This window comes from Tamandua tetradactyla, chromosome 14, assembly GCF_023851605.1.
Source record: "Tamandua tetradactyla isolate mTamTet1 chromosome 14, mTamTet1.pri, whole genome shotgun sequence".
NCBI classification, from domain to species: Eukaryota; Metazoa; Chordata; class Mammalia; order Pilosa; family Myrmecophagidae; genus Tamandua; species Tamandua tetradactyla.
Genome location: NC_135340.1, coordinates 77,146,872 through 77,160,785, shown reverse-complemented (window position 1 = coordinate 77,160,785; position 13,914 = coordinate 77,146,872). Strand labels below are relative to the sequence as shown.

The 13,914-nt window shown below is 41.5% G+C and overlaps 1 protein-coding gene and 1 long non-coding RNA gene across 3 annotated transcripts in view; both read left to right on the top strand.

The window, feature by feature from the left end:
• Window positions 1–13,797, top strand: part of LOC143656200 (uncharacterized) — an 86,054-nt gene extending 72,257 nt beyond the window's left edge. The window contains exon 3 of the long non-coding RNA XR_013162424.1: window positions 18–13,797. This is a non-coding gene — a long non-coding RNA (uncharacterized LOC143656200). The remainder of the gene's footprint in view (window positions 1–17) is intronic.
• RORA (RAR related orphan receptor A) overlaps window positions 1–13,914 on the top strand; it is a 717,907-nt gene that overhangs the window by 100,082 nt on the left and 603,911 nt on the right. The gene's annotated exons all lie outside the window — the stretch shown is intronic.

Here is a 13,914-nt window from a genome sequence, read left to right as displayed (position 1 = left end):
TATCCTCTTCTTCACAGCAATGGGAAAACAGTCATTATGCGCTCAAGATTCAAGAGGAGGTGTCTACAGATGTTGTCATCTCCCCTTCTCTCTGTCTATTTCCTTTCCTCCCTTCCTGTTTTTCTCCTTCCCTCCTGATAAGGAAAGGGCACATGATTAGGGTGTAACCCTGCAGAACATTATGGAGCCATAATCTTCAATTTCCCATGGTTCGTAAACATTCTTAAATCAAATACATTTGAAACATTGTTAGCTGCCTGCTTAGTTAGACTCTTTCTGAGGGCTCTTCCGCCAGGAAGGAAGGAGAAGGTGGTGACTTCCCTCTTCACTGCTCTCTTCTCAGTCTTGTATCTCTTGCAGTTGCAAGCAGACCTCAGGATTAGAACGGTAAAGCAGGAAACCAGGTTACTGAAGGCACTGTCCTTCTCGTCTTTAGTCCCTCATAGAACCCCATCAGCAGGGTTAGCAAAATGTCATTCATTACAACCCAAACTTTGAATTCTGCCATTTAAAACATATCATTTTTTAAAATTTTGGTAAAGTGCACACAACATAAAATTTACCGTTTTAACCATTTTAAAGTGTACAATTCAGCAGCATTGCGTACTTTCACTATATTTTTCAACAATCTAGTGCCAGAATTTTTCATCTCCCCAAACGTATATCCTATACCAGTTAAGCAGTCACTCTCCAGCCCCTGGCAACACTAATCTGCTTTCTTTCCCAATGGATTTGCTTATTCTGGGTATTTCATATAAGTGGAATACAACATGTGGCCTTTCGTACCTGGCTTCTTTCACTTAACATATTGTTTTCAAGAAAACATTGTCATTTTTAATCAAATGACATTTTAATCACATTTCTGCCCTCCCTGTGTCAAATCACACATAGTGCCTGACTCTTTAGCTCTTCGGTATTTTTCTGTAACATACAGAGGAGGAAAATATCTAGCAGTAAGGAAGATATATTGAAATAAGATTTCAATAGGAGATCAAATAAGGAAGAGACATATTTCCATAACAACTTGTAAAACTGCCAAACGTAGATTTTGATATTCTGCCCAGCTGGAAAGTCATTTATTATTAATGAAACACATGAATTCTTAAATTATTCATTTTAAAAATTATTTTCAGCCATTTTAATTCATGACATTAAATGATTTTTTAAAGGGTCAGAGGTATTTGTAGAAGCGAATGGGAAATAGGCAAGAACGTGCTGTAGTGTCCAGTCTGTCCTCCTAGGTGCTGTGTAAATTAATATGCAGAACTGAATTGGCAGTTCGCTTTCCTGGGAATCACAGGGTGTTTATGCTGATTGACTTCATTTATTACATCACTTCTTTCCTCCAGGGTTGCATTGCCAGTATTGAATTGTACCCTAGGAGAATAGATCCCTTGTGATCTCCTTTTCCTCCCCTGGCTGAAATTCAGAAGCATTTCTCCTCTCCCCTTTCCTGACAGATATCACAGAATTCATGTGTCCCTGGCAGCTGAGAATCGAGGAAAGAACATTTCCACCCTTCTGTAAAGTTCGGAAAGACCAAGGGAGTATGTGTGACAAAATTGATTGCACATCCCAGGATTTTTTTCTTCCTCTATCCCTAAGTTATCTAATCTAATCAGCAGCCTCATAGGTTTGTGCTTATGTATCTGTAATTATGTTCATTTGTGTGGATAGCCAGGGAATTCCAGTGACTGGCCCTGTAAGTGGTTAACTGCAAACGAGAGCCTGCAGGAATTACAAGCGTCATTTGGGATCTTGCACATTCCATGTCACCGGTGTTATGTTTGGGTACTGTTTGGATTTATTTTTTTCCTGCTTCTGTTTGCAGTTTTAAAAAATAAAGGTAAGCTAATAATTCTCAGGTCAGTTAACCATTTTTTATCAGCTCTTTTTAAGTGTACCCCTGGAGGAAACAGAACAAAATGAAATGAAACCCACAGCAGTTGTGATATAGGGGAAATACACGAATCAATCCAGTTTAAGTGGAAATGACAAGTAAGCTGACTCCTGAAATTATGTTTGTGTGAAACCAAAAGCATTTTCCCTCCCTTTCCCCTTCCTATTTTTTTTTCCTTCCAGATTTAGAATCCTATGGGTAAGCCTCTTCCACTGACTGCATAATTAGGTAGATTAATTAGCACCTGTCCTGTAGCTGTATGAAGTTGATGAAAACCGTGTGGACTTGTAGTCTCTGCCAGACCACTTAAATAGAAACTGTGGGGTTCCAGCGTCTGGCCCTTCAACATTTTCATAAATTAAAAATATTGAAAGCCAACATGAGCAGTGTGTCCTCATTGGAGAGCCAGACAGGAGAACAGAGTTGTGCTGGGCAGTCTGTCTGGAAAGCTAATATTAAAGATGGAAAGGAACTTCAGGACAACTATTGAAAAAGTGTCAGAAGCCTGAGTTCTGTAGTTGAAATATTCTGTCAAATCAAAGAAAATCAACTTAAATGCCAGCCGTGCAAATCTTCTAGAAGGCAACTGGAAGGAAATCCCTGGATCATCAGATATGCTGCATAGTTGACATCACCTTTAATTTGCTGGTAAATCAGGTTATAAGAAAAGACAATCTCAGGCATGGGGGAATGACTGCCTCCTTTATTTGGGATAAGTGTTTGCTAAGTGTTTCAGATCAGCAAAATGACAAATTGTTTGAATGAAGGCCTAAAGAAGAGAGAGGTGAAGGCCAACTACAGACTTTTCCTTGACCCTGTGTTTCTTTACTTCATCCACACTCCATATCTGGAATCCCACCAGTTTAAGTGCTGAGTTGAATTTGTTTAATAATCTGCACAAGGTTTCCTATTCTTCACGGCTGTCCTCTAAAATGAATTGGTCATAGTGATATTAACGTCCCTTAGTCATGAAAACTAGGGTCCTTTTTCTCATAGAATAAGTCTGCAAACATTGTTTAACACACACTCAGGGTCATAGGGCACAGTCAGAGCTACACATGGAAGCGCTTTGAAGACTGTGACATGCGGCTTTTCAGAGAAGGTCCCCTGCTGGATCTTTCCTGGGTAGGTGTCTAATACAGTAATATATTTCTAATTGGATTTTAATTGCAATCTGATTTTAGTGTGTGTGTGTATGTTTCAGTTTGCTGCTACCAGGACAAATGCTCCAAATGAAATTATACAGTACCTCTCCCAGGGCAGTTTGTTCTCTGCCAAAAATATATTAGAAGAATAAAATGCATACAGGGGTGTTTGCTGTAGTTTATTGACTTCACAACTTGAGTCACTTTATTCTTTGTTTTGTTTTATTTTTATCTTGGCTTTGTGGTTCACCCCAGCAACGCAGCATGGAGAGGGAGTGTGAGGCATGGAGCTCCAGTTATGGTTTTTCTCCTTCCTAGCCTTGAATGTCTGGGCAAATGACTTAGCCTCTTTAAGTTGCAATTTTCTCATTGTTAAATGGGCATAGCGATATTTATTAAATGGGATAACCATATAAAGTATCTGGCATCTAGAATAGGAAGTGAACAATTAATAACTTGCTAATTAAAACTTTTGAGTATTGACAATTTCTCATTTAGTACTCTTCAGTGTGTCTCTATATTAATCATTTAAAAAGAAGAAGAAGAAAGACATTTGAGAGCTTTTGTTGATTAGAAGGTATGAGAGCCAAGACCCTGTTGTTGGCTGGAGGAGTGGTTAATGTTAGCCAGGGTTAATTTTTTACAGGCTCAGAAGAGGGACTTTTTAAAGAAAAGTGACCAGAAATCGTCCTAGCTCTCATTACTCAGCTGCAAAGCTATAATTTAATGTACTATGAGATTTCAGGAAGATTGCAACATTAATATTTGTGTCAATTGGGATTATAGTATAGTTTACCAGAGTGAAATTCTGCTCTTTGGATCCTGAGCCAGAATTCCTACAGCTATTACAATAGTGCTTCCAACAAATGTGACTCGTTTTCATTGCCTTTTGGCCAACTAATTTTTTAAAATGTGATAATGACATTGATTTTATTCAAATAAAAGGGTTAGCTATCAGGGCTTTGATGGAAAATAGGACTTTTACGTTCATTCCTTTTGTAATTGAATTCAAAATTGGGAGGAGGTTTGGGTAAAGACAGTAGAAGAAGCAAAATTATAATAATACCTGCTAAACAAAGGACTCAGAGGACTGTTATTTAAAAATAAATAAATCCATTCATAGAAAAAAATTGAAGTGGTATGATGTTACTTTTGTAAACTTAATTTTTGTAAAAGAAAAATGTCATGGACCAAATAATATAAGGCATTCATTGTAATCTGACAAACTGAATGATTTGATGTAATTGAAATAAGCACACATTCAAACAAAATTAGTAGACTTTCTGTGCCCACTTGTTTGAACACCATTGTGTTCTTTATGCCAGAATAGTAGCATATACATATTTTGGAATCCATTGGTACAAAAAAGAAACGAGCTGCTCCCCTGTTTCATAATTTGATAAATGCCTTTCTACCTGCAATACTAAGGATATTACCCAAACTCCCCTATTTTGTAATTTGATAAGTGCCTTTCTACCTGCAATACCAAGAATATTACCCAAACTCCATCAGTTTACATAAATATGTATAGGGTATTTAATGTCATGTTTTATACTATGCTCATCCCTTTTGTCCTCATAAGCTGTGCTTTTTGCAATACTGTGATAGTTGGCTTTTGATATAACACTAATGTTAATAGATGTAAAATCTGACATTTAGTGGGGAAAGGGAACAATTTTATGTTTTATAGTCAAAGTATTTTCTTCACCAATGCTGAAATAATAGGAAGGATTGACAATGATAGAAAAAAAAAATTAGGAAAAAGCTTAATGATTCCACCCCTACCCCCATAAAACATTTTTTGGCAGGTTGGACAAGGATGGGTTGTATAAGGAAATATATCAATGTTAGCACCTGCCATGGATTTGATTCTGGAAAGGAGACCCAAAGATTACAGACAGAGAGCTTTGTGAGGTCAGGATGGAAGATTAGCAGTCATCTAGTGAAATGTGGTCTCCTCATGAGGTGGGGAAGCTGAGGCCAAGAGGGGGGTCTGGTCTTATTCACTGTTACAGGGCTCCTTAGCCTTAGAGCCTAGGTTCGGATTACTGCTCCCAGGCAGGATTTGAAAAGTAAAGGAGAACAAGTTATAAATGTAGAAAAGCAAAAGAAAGATTTAAAAATGGCTGCATAAGGCAAGACATTGCTTTTAAAGAGCTACTCGTGACAAACATTATTTTGTTCATGTGCTTCTTTGGCTAGAGAGCCATGTTTAAGTCCAGCTGGCTTCCGCTCTTGGTCTTTCTGAGCTTCCTTAGGAGAGGGCAAACTGTGAACTCAACTCTACACGCTGCTCTTAAGTGCCAGGGTGCCGAATGGGCATCAGACGGACCTGTACCTCCCTGCTACCTCCATCTGCATCCATTTTGTTCCTGCCTGAAGGGAGAATGCAGTCAGGATCCAAATATATAGGACAAAACCTACCAGCATGAATTATTATAAGCTGTACCCACTAGAATATAAAAATAGTATTTTCCTAGTGTTTGCATTATCTCTGAGCCCAGATAAGGGAATTGCTTGAAGGAAAAGCAGCTGATACCTAACTCGTGGGGCTGTGAGGCTGCATAATGGGCTGAGAGGCGGGAGGCCGGCCTCAGGGAACAGAGAGGGAAATCTGTTTTGAAGGGAATCAGCAGAGCTGCTGTGGTGCTGGGGGCTTGAGGGGTAAAGAACTGTCCCACAAGCCTCCAGTGTCTGTTCACCTGTACTTTCTGAAGTCTGAGGCTTGATAAGCATTTTATTGAGAATAAACAGAGAGACTTTGAAGCTGTCTGAGGTGAATAGCTGCTGTCGTCTCAATAGCATTCTCTCTGGAAGTGCCAGGGGCTTGCAATGGTAGGGAGTGGACGATGTGAGCACCCCCTGCCCTCTTCCTTCCTCCGGAGGTGCTAGAAGGAGGGCGGGAAAACGTTTTAGACCAGAGGCATGCTGGGGAACCTGTGTAGGCCTAGGCTGGAGCAGAGCTGCTCAAAGAGGGCTGCAAATTAGAATCACCTGGGGGGATGGGGGAGGAGGGATCCCAGCACTGCACCCCAGACCAATGACGTCAGAATCCCTGGAGGGAGAGGCAACCCAAGCATCAAGATTTTTTTTAGGATTATTTAGGTGCTTTCAACATGCATTTCTACATTTAGGAGGCTAGCACATTCCTGATCTGCAGATAGTTGATCCAAGACATTTTTTTAGGGATCATCCGGATTGGTTGTCTCGGGTCATGGGAAACTCTGTATTCTCTCTGCATCCTAAAGTGGATTAGACAATCTGGTTTAGCCCCAGTGTCAGGGGCGGGGGGATTTGGGGGGAGAGAAAGAGGAAAAAGGATAAGATGGCACATTTACAGGCATCCGCTGATCCGTTTTTACATACGTTTGTCTGAGTCAGTGAAAGCTTGGCCTCCCCTGCCCCACCCACCCCCACCCCTGGCAGTTTACACAGCCTTCAGTGTATTAAAAATCCTCACTATCCGAAAAGGATGAATCATCCCCTCTGAGAATGGGGCAGAGCCGAGACAGGAGTGAAGCCTCAGGAAAGAAGTTTCATCATGAGTCGATTAAAACCCCAGCCTCCTGACCTCCAATCAGAAGTTCCTGGCCCTGGGAAATAGCTCTCTAATGGGCTTTAGGCGATAAAGCAACAAGGTTGAAATTGAGGTTATATTAAAGCCTAATTTTCTTAGGAGGAAAAATGTGCAAATGAATATGAAAGTGATGTACCTTTGTAATACAGCTTCTTGCCTGTGCCCAGACATCCTTAGCCTTTTGTCTCAATTTTCTCAGTACAGCATGTGCCTGAAGCTGCCCGAATATATTCTACTCAGTAATGCCCTCTTCCTCTTAACTGGGGTGTGGACAGTGAGGAATGGCTCACCCTCATCTGGGGAGAAGCAGGACTAATGAGACCTGGTACAGACATGAACCTTTGCCTGTGAGCCACACATCCGACACGAAGACAGTATTCTGGGTATAAGAGAAGGGTTCCAGATGCCTGACTTCTAGACCGTCCCTTACTGGCTGTGTGTGCTTAGGAAAAAAATCTCTCCTAGCCTCTGAGTTTTCATCTGGAAAAAGGGTGTTTGATGAGATCATCACTGGGGAAGGGCTGTAAGCATGATAGAGCCCTGTGTAAAATGGAAGCTATGACTGAGAAGTTGTGCGGTGAAGCTGCCAGCTCTGTAACCTCAGGCAAATCACTTCCCTGTCCTGAGCCCTGGTTTCTTCATCTTTTAAATTGGGAAGTAGGTTGTGGGGGGCCGGGGCGGGGGCACTTGAAATTGTATTCTAGGTCTGTAGTGCTTATGTCTGGATTATAAGAAAAGATGGACTGTTATCCATCGTGAAGTCTTAGAAATAGGACCAGGAGGGAAGGAATAACATGGTATACCACCGCTCCAAACATTTCAGCGCCAACAGCAGAACCTGGCTTAAGAAAGAAAGAAGTTCTCTGAGTGCAGAAAACTGCTGAGGTGCCATCCGGAAACGCTGTTTGCTCATCTGCAAACACCAAGAGAGGTGATCTAGAAATACCAAGTGAATATTTTTCCTCTTACATGCAGTTCTTATTTCCCTAGTGTTTCTAGGCAGTATTAGCCTTCTGCTTAAACAACCCATCTTATGTTGTTCGGCATTTCATACACACTAGATGACATTAGGCTATTATCACTTCTAATGCGGCAATAATTTTCATAACCTGTAGTATGCTTATGAATCCTTATTAGGATTTGTACTTGGGCCTTTTTTATAAAACGTTATATTTTTTTCTTTCGGCAGCTACGTTGCTGAGGGCTTTCAGGATTTCCTTACCGTTGTCACTCAGTGGGTCTGCGTTCTGAGTTGTCATTTTCTGCTTTTGTGCGGTTTCTCCTGTCCTGTGAGCGTCATTACCTGCCCATGAAGAATATGAGTCTTTGGAAGTCCAGATTGCAGGCAGCCCCAGCTATGCCCAGAGTCTTGTTAGGAGGGCATTTCTTCTTGCCCTCAGCATGACAGATTTGAGATTCTGTACAGTCTGGGGCTGGAATGAATGGCTGAGATGAGACCCCAAAGACAAAGAGACATGCAAGTGTCTAAGGGCTTCAAGGAGCAATTTAATCATTGCTAACTTCAGGCTTGCTGGTTTGCAGAAATATTCCTGCAGCAGATTTCCCTCTTTGAGGAGAAGTCGTTAGAATTTCAGAGAGAGAACGTGGTGGGCTACCAAAGTCATTTGATGGTATTTGGTAATTCCTTTTAGAAAGGATGCTTGGATTCATCAAAAGAAATACCCCAGCATCGCACACACAACCCCCCTACCCCCCCGTTCTGGTTCGTATTAACCACCTACGTGAACGCAAGATAGGACCCTCTCAGAGCCTCAATTTCCCCATCTGCAAAATGGGACTGTCATAACCCACTTAATTTAAAGGACGATGTTAAGGATTAGCGATAAGGCTTTTTTTTATAAAGAGCACTGATGGGACCCTCAATACATTTTAGCAATTTTTATTTAGCTAGGGAGCAGTCGATGGAATATCAGTCTTCAATTCCTGTTTCAAAAGATTTATGGCCTTTAAGTGAGGGGAGGAACCAGGGATTTTTTTTTTTTTTTAATTCTCCTCCTAGGACAGTAGCCTTAACCCTACTTGCATATTAGATTCTGATTTAATTGCTAAATGATTTAACTGGACTAAATGAAGAAACTCTGGCACACCCCTGCCCTCCCGCCGCCATTCGCTTTGCCCTTATTGTAATGGGATGGGTTGCGGTTAGGTCTGAGTTTTGATTGTGGCTATTGTGGTCAACCTGAGGAGCAGCAGTGGGGCAAATCCTGTTCCCACAGCTCCTTCGAGAATGTCTCTGGGAAGCTGGCCTCTGTCCGGGCAGGCCCAGGGATGGTGCCTGCACCTCTGCTCATTCTCAGTCTCTGCATCTTCTCAGATGTCAACGCTCAGCTCACGCAGACATCCCATCTTTATAGCATATTCCAAGAACTCCAGCCCTCATGGATCCCTTGTTTACTTTTTCGTTCTGACTTCCCTCTTGCACTTGAAGATTGTATCATGGTTGCTCAAGAGAAGCTTGTCAGTGCCACCTTCCTTTCAGGTGAAAAGGTGAACTGAGCCTTAACTCCTGCTCTGCCTGCCTGGAAAGAAATGGAGGAAAAAATCATTTCACAGTGCATTTTGGGAGTTTTTAAGGTAGCTTTTATTTCCTTGTTTTTATGAACAAGAGATAAAGAAAATGTACCCTCTCCCCCTTTTTGAGGTGGGGTGTATCATCTTTGAGGGTAGTATAACGGGAAAAAATGCCATCTAACACCTCCCACCCCAGTCTGCTGCTGCCTCCCCGCACACACACACATACACACACAAGCACACACAAACACACACACGTGTGCGTGTACATTCACATATCACGGGGCTCCTGAGCTCGTTCTGACCTCTCGCTGAGGCCAGTTTTCCTGCCAGAATCTTCCCCAACCCTCTGGGCCCCTGTGCCTACATTTCCTCATCTGTGAAATGGAGATATAGCGTCCTTCCTATAAATACAAATAGGATTGAGAAAATCAGGTGAAACTGTATTTTCAAAAGTCCTGTTTCACATCATGTTTGGATGTTTTCCTTAATAGCCAGAGAAGCGGAATAACTCACTCGTTATTCTGTAGTTTTCTGTTTCTCACCATGGAAAATAATCCCAGGGCAGCTCCTCTGTGCTGTAGTTTACAGAGCCCTGTCCCAGGCTTTATGTTGTGAGAGCCTCACGTCTGCCCTGGGAAGCAGAGACAGGGCAGGTGTTAAGACTCAGTTGAGGCATCAGTATCTTTAAGAAACCTTGACATTGCCTCCCCACCCCCCTTTATTTGTTCTAATATTCTCTGCACATCTTTATCAATGCAGCCACCACATGGTAGGGTTTTCTGTTTATGTGTCTTTTTCCCCACTAGACTATGTGCTTTTTGAAAGTAGAGACTGTATTCTCTCTCTTTTTTTTCGACCAATGCCCAGTACAGTGCCTTGATATCAAGCTTAGTTTATCTTTATTAAAAAGAAGGAAAGAAAGGAGGAAAGAAATTGTACAAGTTATCAAGAGAAGAGGAACTAAAATTCAGATATCCTGATCCTGAGGAATTTGAGGGAATTTAACCCAATTCTTTTACATATTTGTCTGGATGTTTTATTGTGGACTTTTGTAATCCTATCTTTTTATGCTAAAAATTGTATTTATTGGACTTCTTTATTGTTATTGTATTTGACAGCATCAATAATTAAGAATATTTATTTTCTCATTTTGATGCATCACATGATGTGTCAAATAGAAAACTTGGAATTTCTGAAGCCCAGTACAGTAGCTAAACTGAAATTAAGGACTCATTTGCTTTTATCAGGGATGACTTTGAAAAAGGCAAATGATTTCAAACCCGACTTCCCAGTGTCTGAGAGAAAGCTCAGACACATTTAGCAATGAAAATAATTCTGTTGGGTACAAGAAACAAAGTGAAGGCATTTCTATTTCAAATGAATATTTGCAATTCTTATAGATGAGATAAAGGTCGAATTCTTGATGGCAAAATATTTTTAGCTGGAAAATAATTTACTTCGGAAGGTACTTACGCATTTTGTATCATATTAATATTAATGTATAACAAATTCAGTAGTTTATAGGAATAGAAAGGATTAAGGTAATCTTTCTCTGTTAACATCTACATGTTAAAATGGAGAAAAGTCTGTGAACATGAACTTAACCAAATTGTTGTAGATAAACAGTTATGAGAATAGAATCTTTGAATGGTTCTATTTTGGATGTACTTACTGCCGTTCACAGAATCTTTAAGCCTGCAACTCAGTGGAGTTTTTTGTTTTGTTTTGTTTTAATCAGATTCGTTGACTGAGGCGGTTACGTTGGTTTTTTTTAAAAAAAGTAACTTTTAACATCCAGCTGCTTTTCTGAGAATTACCCATCTATGAAAAAAAAGTGGCACCATTAACATTTATGAGAAACAGACTTAACATTATCATAAATTATACAGTAAACTATCTTGGCCTGGGATTGAAAGGTGTGTGTGTGTCTTTGAAGCTGATGTATTTTGACAGCACACCAGGAGGCAGCTCACTTTGAATAATGGGCAATATGAGAGCCTCAGAGGAAAGAAATCACTCCCTTAAGTGAGTAAAAACCAGATAGGGGGTAAATGAACTTCCCTGCCTGGACACATCACAATATTAGAAGCACTGATCACACAAGAAGTTAGTGCTAGCAGGGACCTAGGAGCGATTTAGTTATATCTGTTTTGTTTTTTTTTTTTAATTTACAAATGCAGAAGCTGAGGCTTAGGAAAAATTAAAAAAAAAAATATTTTCGCAGCATCCGGTGTGTCGTTGGTGGCACCGGGATCAGAACTTGCCTGGCGCTCGAGTCCAGCTCTCTCAAAAGCCTGAGGAAACTGCGTAGATTTGTCAGCTTCTCTTTCTTGTTCATGAAATGAACACAGTGCTTGAGCCTTCTGTCATCTCCAGTTTGAATATACCACGTTTCAATGAGTGGGAGTGATTTGTAATCATCTGGGTAATTTCTCTTTTTTATTACCTTGTCACATTGGTTCATCTCAAAGGAATGGCTGTATCATATGGAGGGTCCAAGAAGGTAGTAATGGAGGATTATCCTGTGAGGTCATTAAGAGAAGAGTCAACTGATGCTGTCCTCCTTTTCTAGGTTGACTGTAGGTCCTACTTTGGGTCAGTGTGCACATGATCAACCTCTAGACTGTTTTGTCTACACCTAAAATCCTAAAACCGGGTCCACAGTTGGAGGGTAGGTCCGATGACACTCACAGGATGTCATCTCTCAGCTGTGCCAATTTATGTATATTTCCGTATCTGCCATCTTCATTCAGATGGTATCTATATCACACACGCAAACGATAATTCACAGATTTATAACTAGTCTCTTTGCCTTCCCAACTCATGCTTCCTACCATTGCTAAAATGGTTCATCCTCCAATAGGGAGAGAGTTTTTTGAGAAAATGTTTAAGAGTCAACAGTGGGTTCCTGTAGATCACCTCCAAATCAACTGACCTACCAAAACTCTGTCACAAATTTATCTTCTTGTCCCTACCCATGACTCACTTTTTCCCACCTACCCAAATAGGTTTTCTCTCTTCCAGTATAAGACTTAGCTTATGGCTGTTCCCATCGAGGGTTTTTTGGCCCTTGGGTGCTCCTTGTGTAATAATTACTGGGTCATTCAACTCGGATGCCGACGTGGTTGAGGCGCTCTTACCTTCAGAATAGTTTGGTGCTGGGTTACTTCTTCCTTCCCAAGGCTCTCTGGGGCCAGCTTGAGTCTCCCAAACCACATGGTCCCTTAACCAAGGCATTTCCCTTACCCTTGCACCACGGGGAGATGGCCTCTCTGAGAGCAAAGGAAGCCCATTTAGCAATGCCATCTCTCTAATAAAGAGAAACCTCACTTCACTCCGGAGCCACAAAAATGTGCTGTTGGCTTTGTTTGAGGGAGTCTGTTTTGGAAATGCCACGGTCAGAACCAGCAGAGCAGTGGCAGGCAGACCCTGTGGTGCCGCGTAGCCAGGATCAAGTGTCCTGTCTTTCAAGTCAGCCAGACTCCTTTTCAAGTCAGTGGTTTGTTGATAGATCTCATGTGGGTTTTCCTTTTAAATGGTGCCCTTGAATGTGGCTCCTATTTGCATTTCATTGCAATATCCATTACAAAGCCTTCATAGTAGAGCACCTCCCGGTAAAAGGAGGAAAATTAAAAGACTTGAAAGCCAGCTCCTTCGTGCACTCTGGAGGCATAAAAGAGAGCAGTGTCCTTATTGGGCTGGCCCCAAGCCCCAGGATTCCAAACCTGTGGGTGCCGGATCCCCGCGGACTCCCGGAGTCTTCATGAGGGGACTAGGAATCCATACACCTCTCACCACCACAGAGTGCCGGGCAGACTGTGCACATAACATGTTCTACACTAATATGTTTCAAATAAATGTAGAGGCTCTTGGGATTTATAAGTAACTTTTTTTAAGGTACTGCTAAATAACCTGTCAACATTTTAAAATTAATGGGCTAAGATGATAGCTTTCAGTATATGGGACTCTACATGGGTTATTGTTGTTGCTTGGTTGCATGGGCCGGGGATTGAACCCGGGTCAGCATGGAAGGCAAGCGTTCTACCGCTGAACCACGCACGCACCCTCTGAACCACCCGTGTACCCGACTCTACATGTTTTGATGTGACAGAGGGGCTCTTGTACTCTCTGGGCTAAGGAGCCAACCTAAAGAGGTCCTGTGGGTTGTCCATGGCCACGCCTGTGTGGGTAAACACGGTGACAACTCTCGATCAGAAAAGCATAAGCTTGCTTGGGCCTATTGACAGAGGAGAAGAGCTAAGATGTAAAGATAACTGTCCATGCTGAAAAGCCAATCATATAACCGACTTCATCCAAAGAGGTTAAAGACCAGCATCTTGCTAAATCATTTTGTAGGTGTAGAATTTGTCAATAGTCTTTTCTTGAATCCCTGACTCCAAATTCTTGTGGAACAGGAATGGTAAGTTCTTTTGTCCAGCAGAGGTAAGTGATAATGCCCGGTTTCTTTTAGTCATAGCAACACACATTTCAGTAAATATGCTTGCAGTAAAGAAATTTACATAAGAACCAGGCTTAGCAGCAATGCATTTCTCTGCTAAAGATCATATTAATCTAGTGGGGTCCCCCCTCCCCATCCCTGCATGGGATAGATTCTAATGGGGTAAATTATCTGGTCTTTACCATCCCCCCCCCCCCCCAGTGTTTTAAAACTGAAACTTAACCTGAGCACTAAATGAGTTTGGAAGCGTGTGTGGGTCATGGGATAAAGCTGAAATTTCAGCCCTTTGTCACTTTCT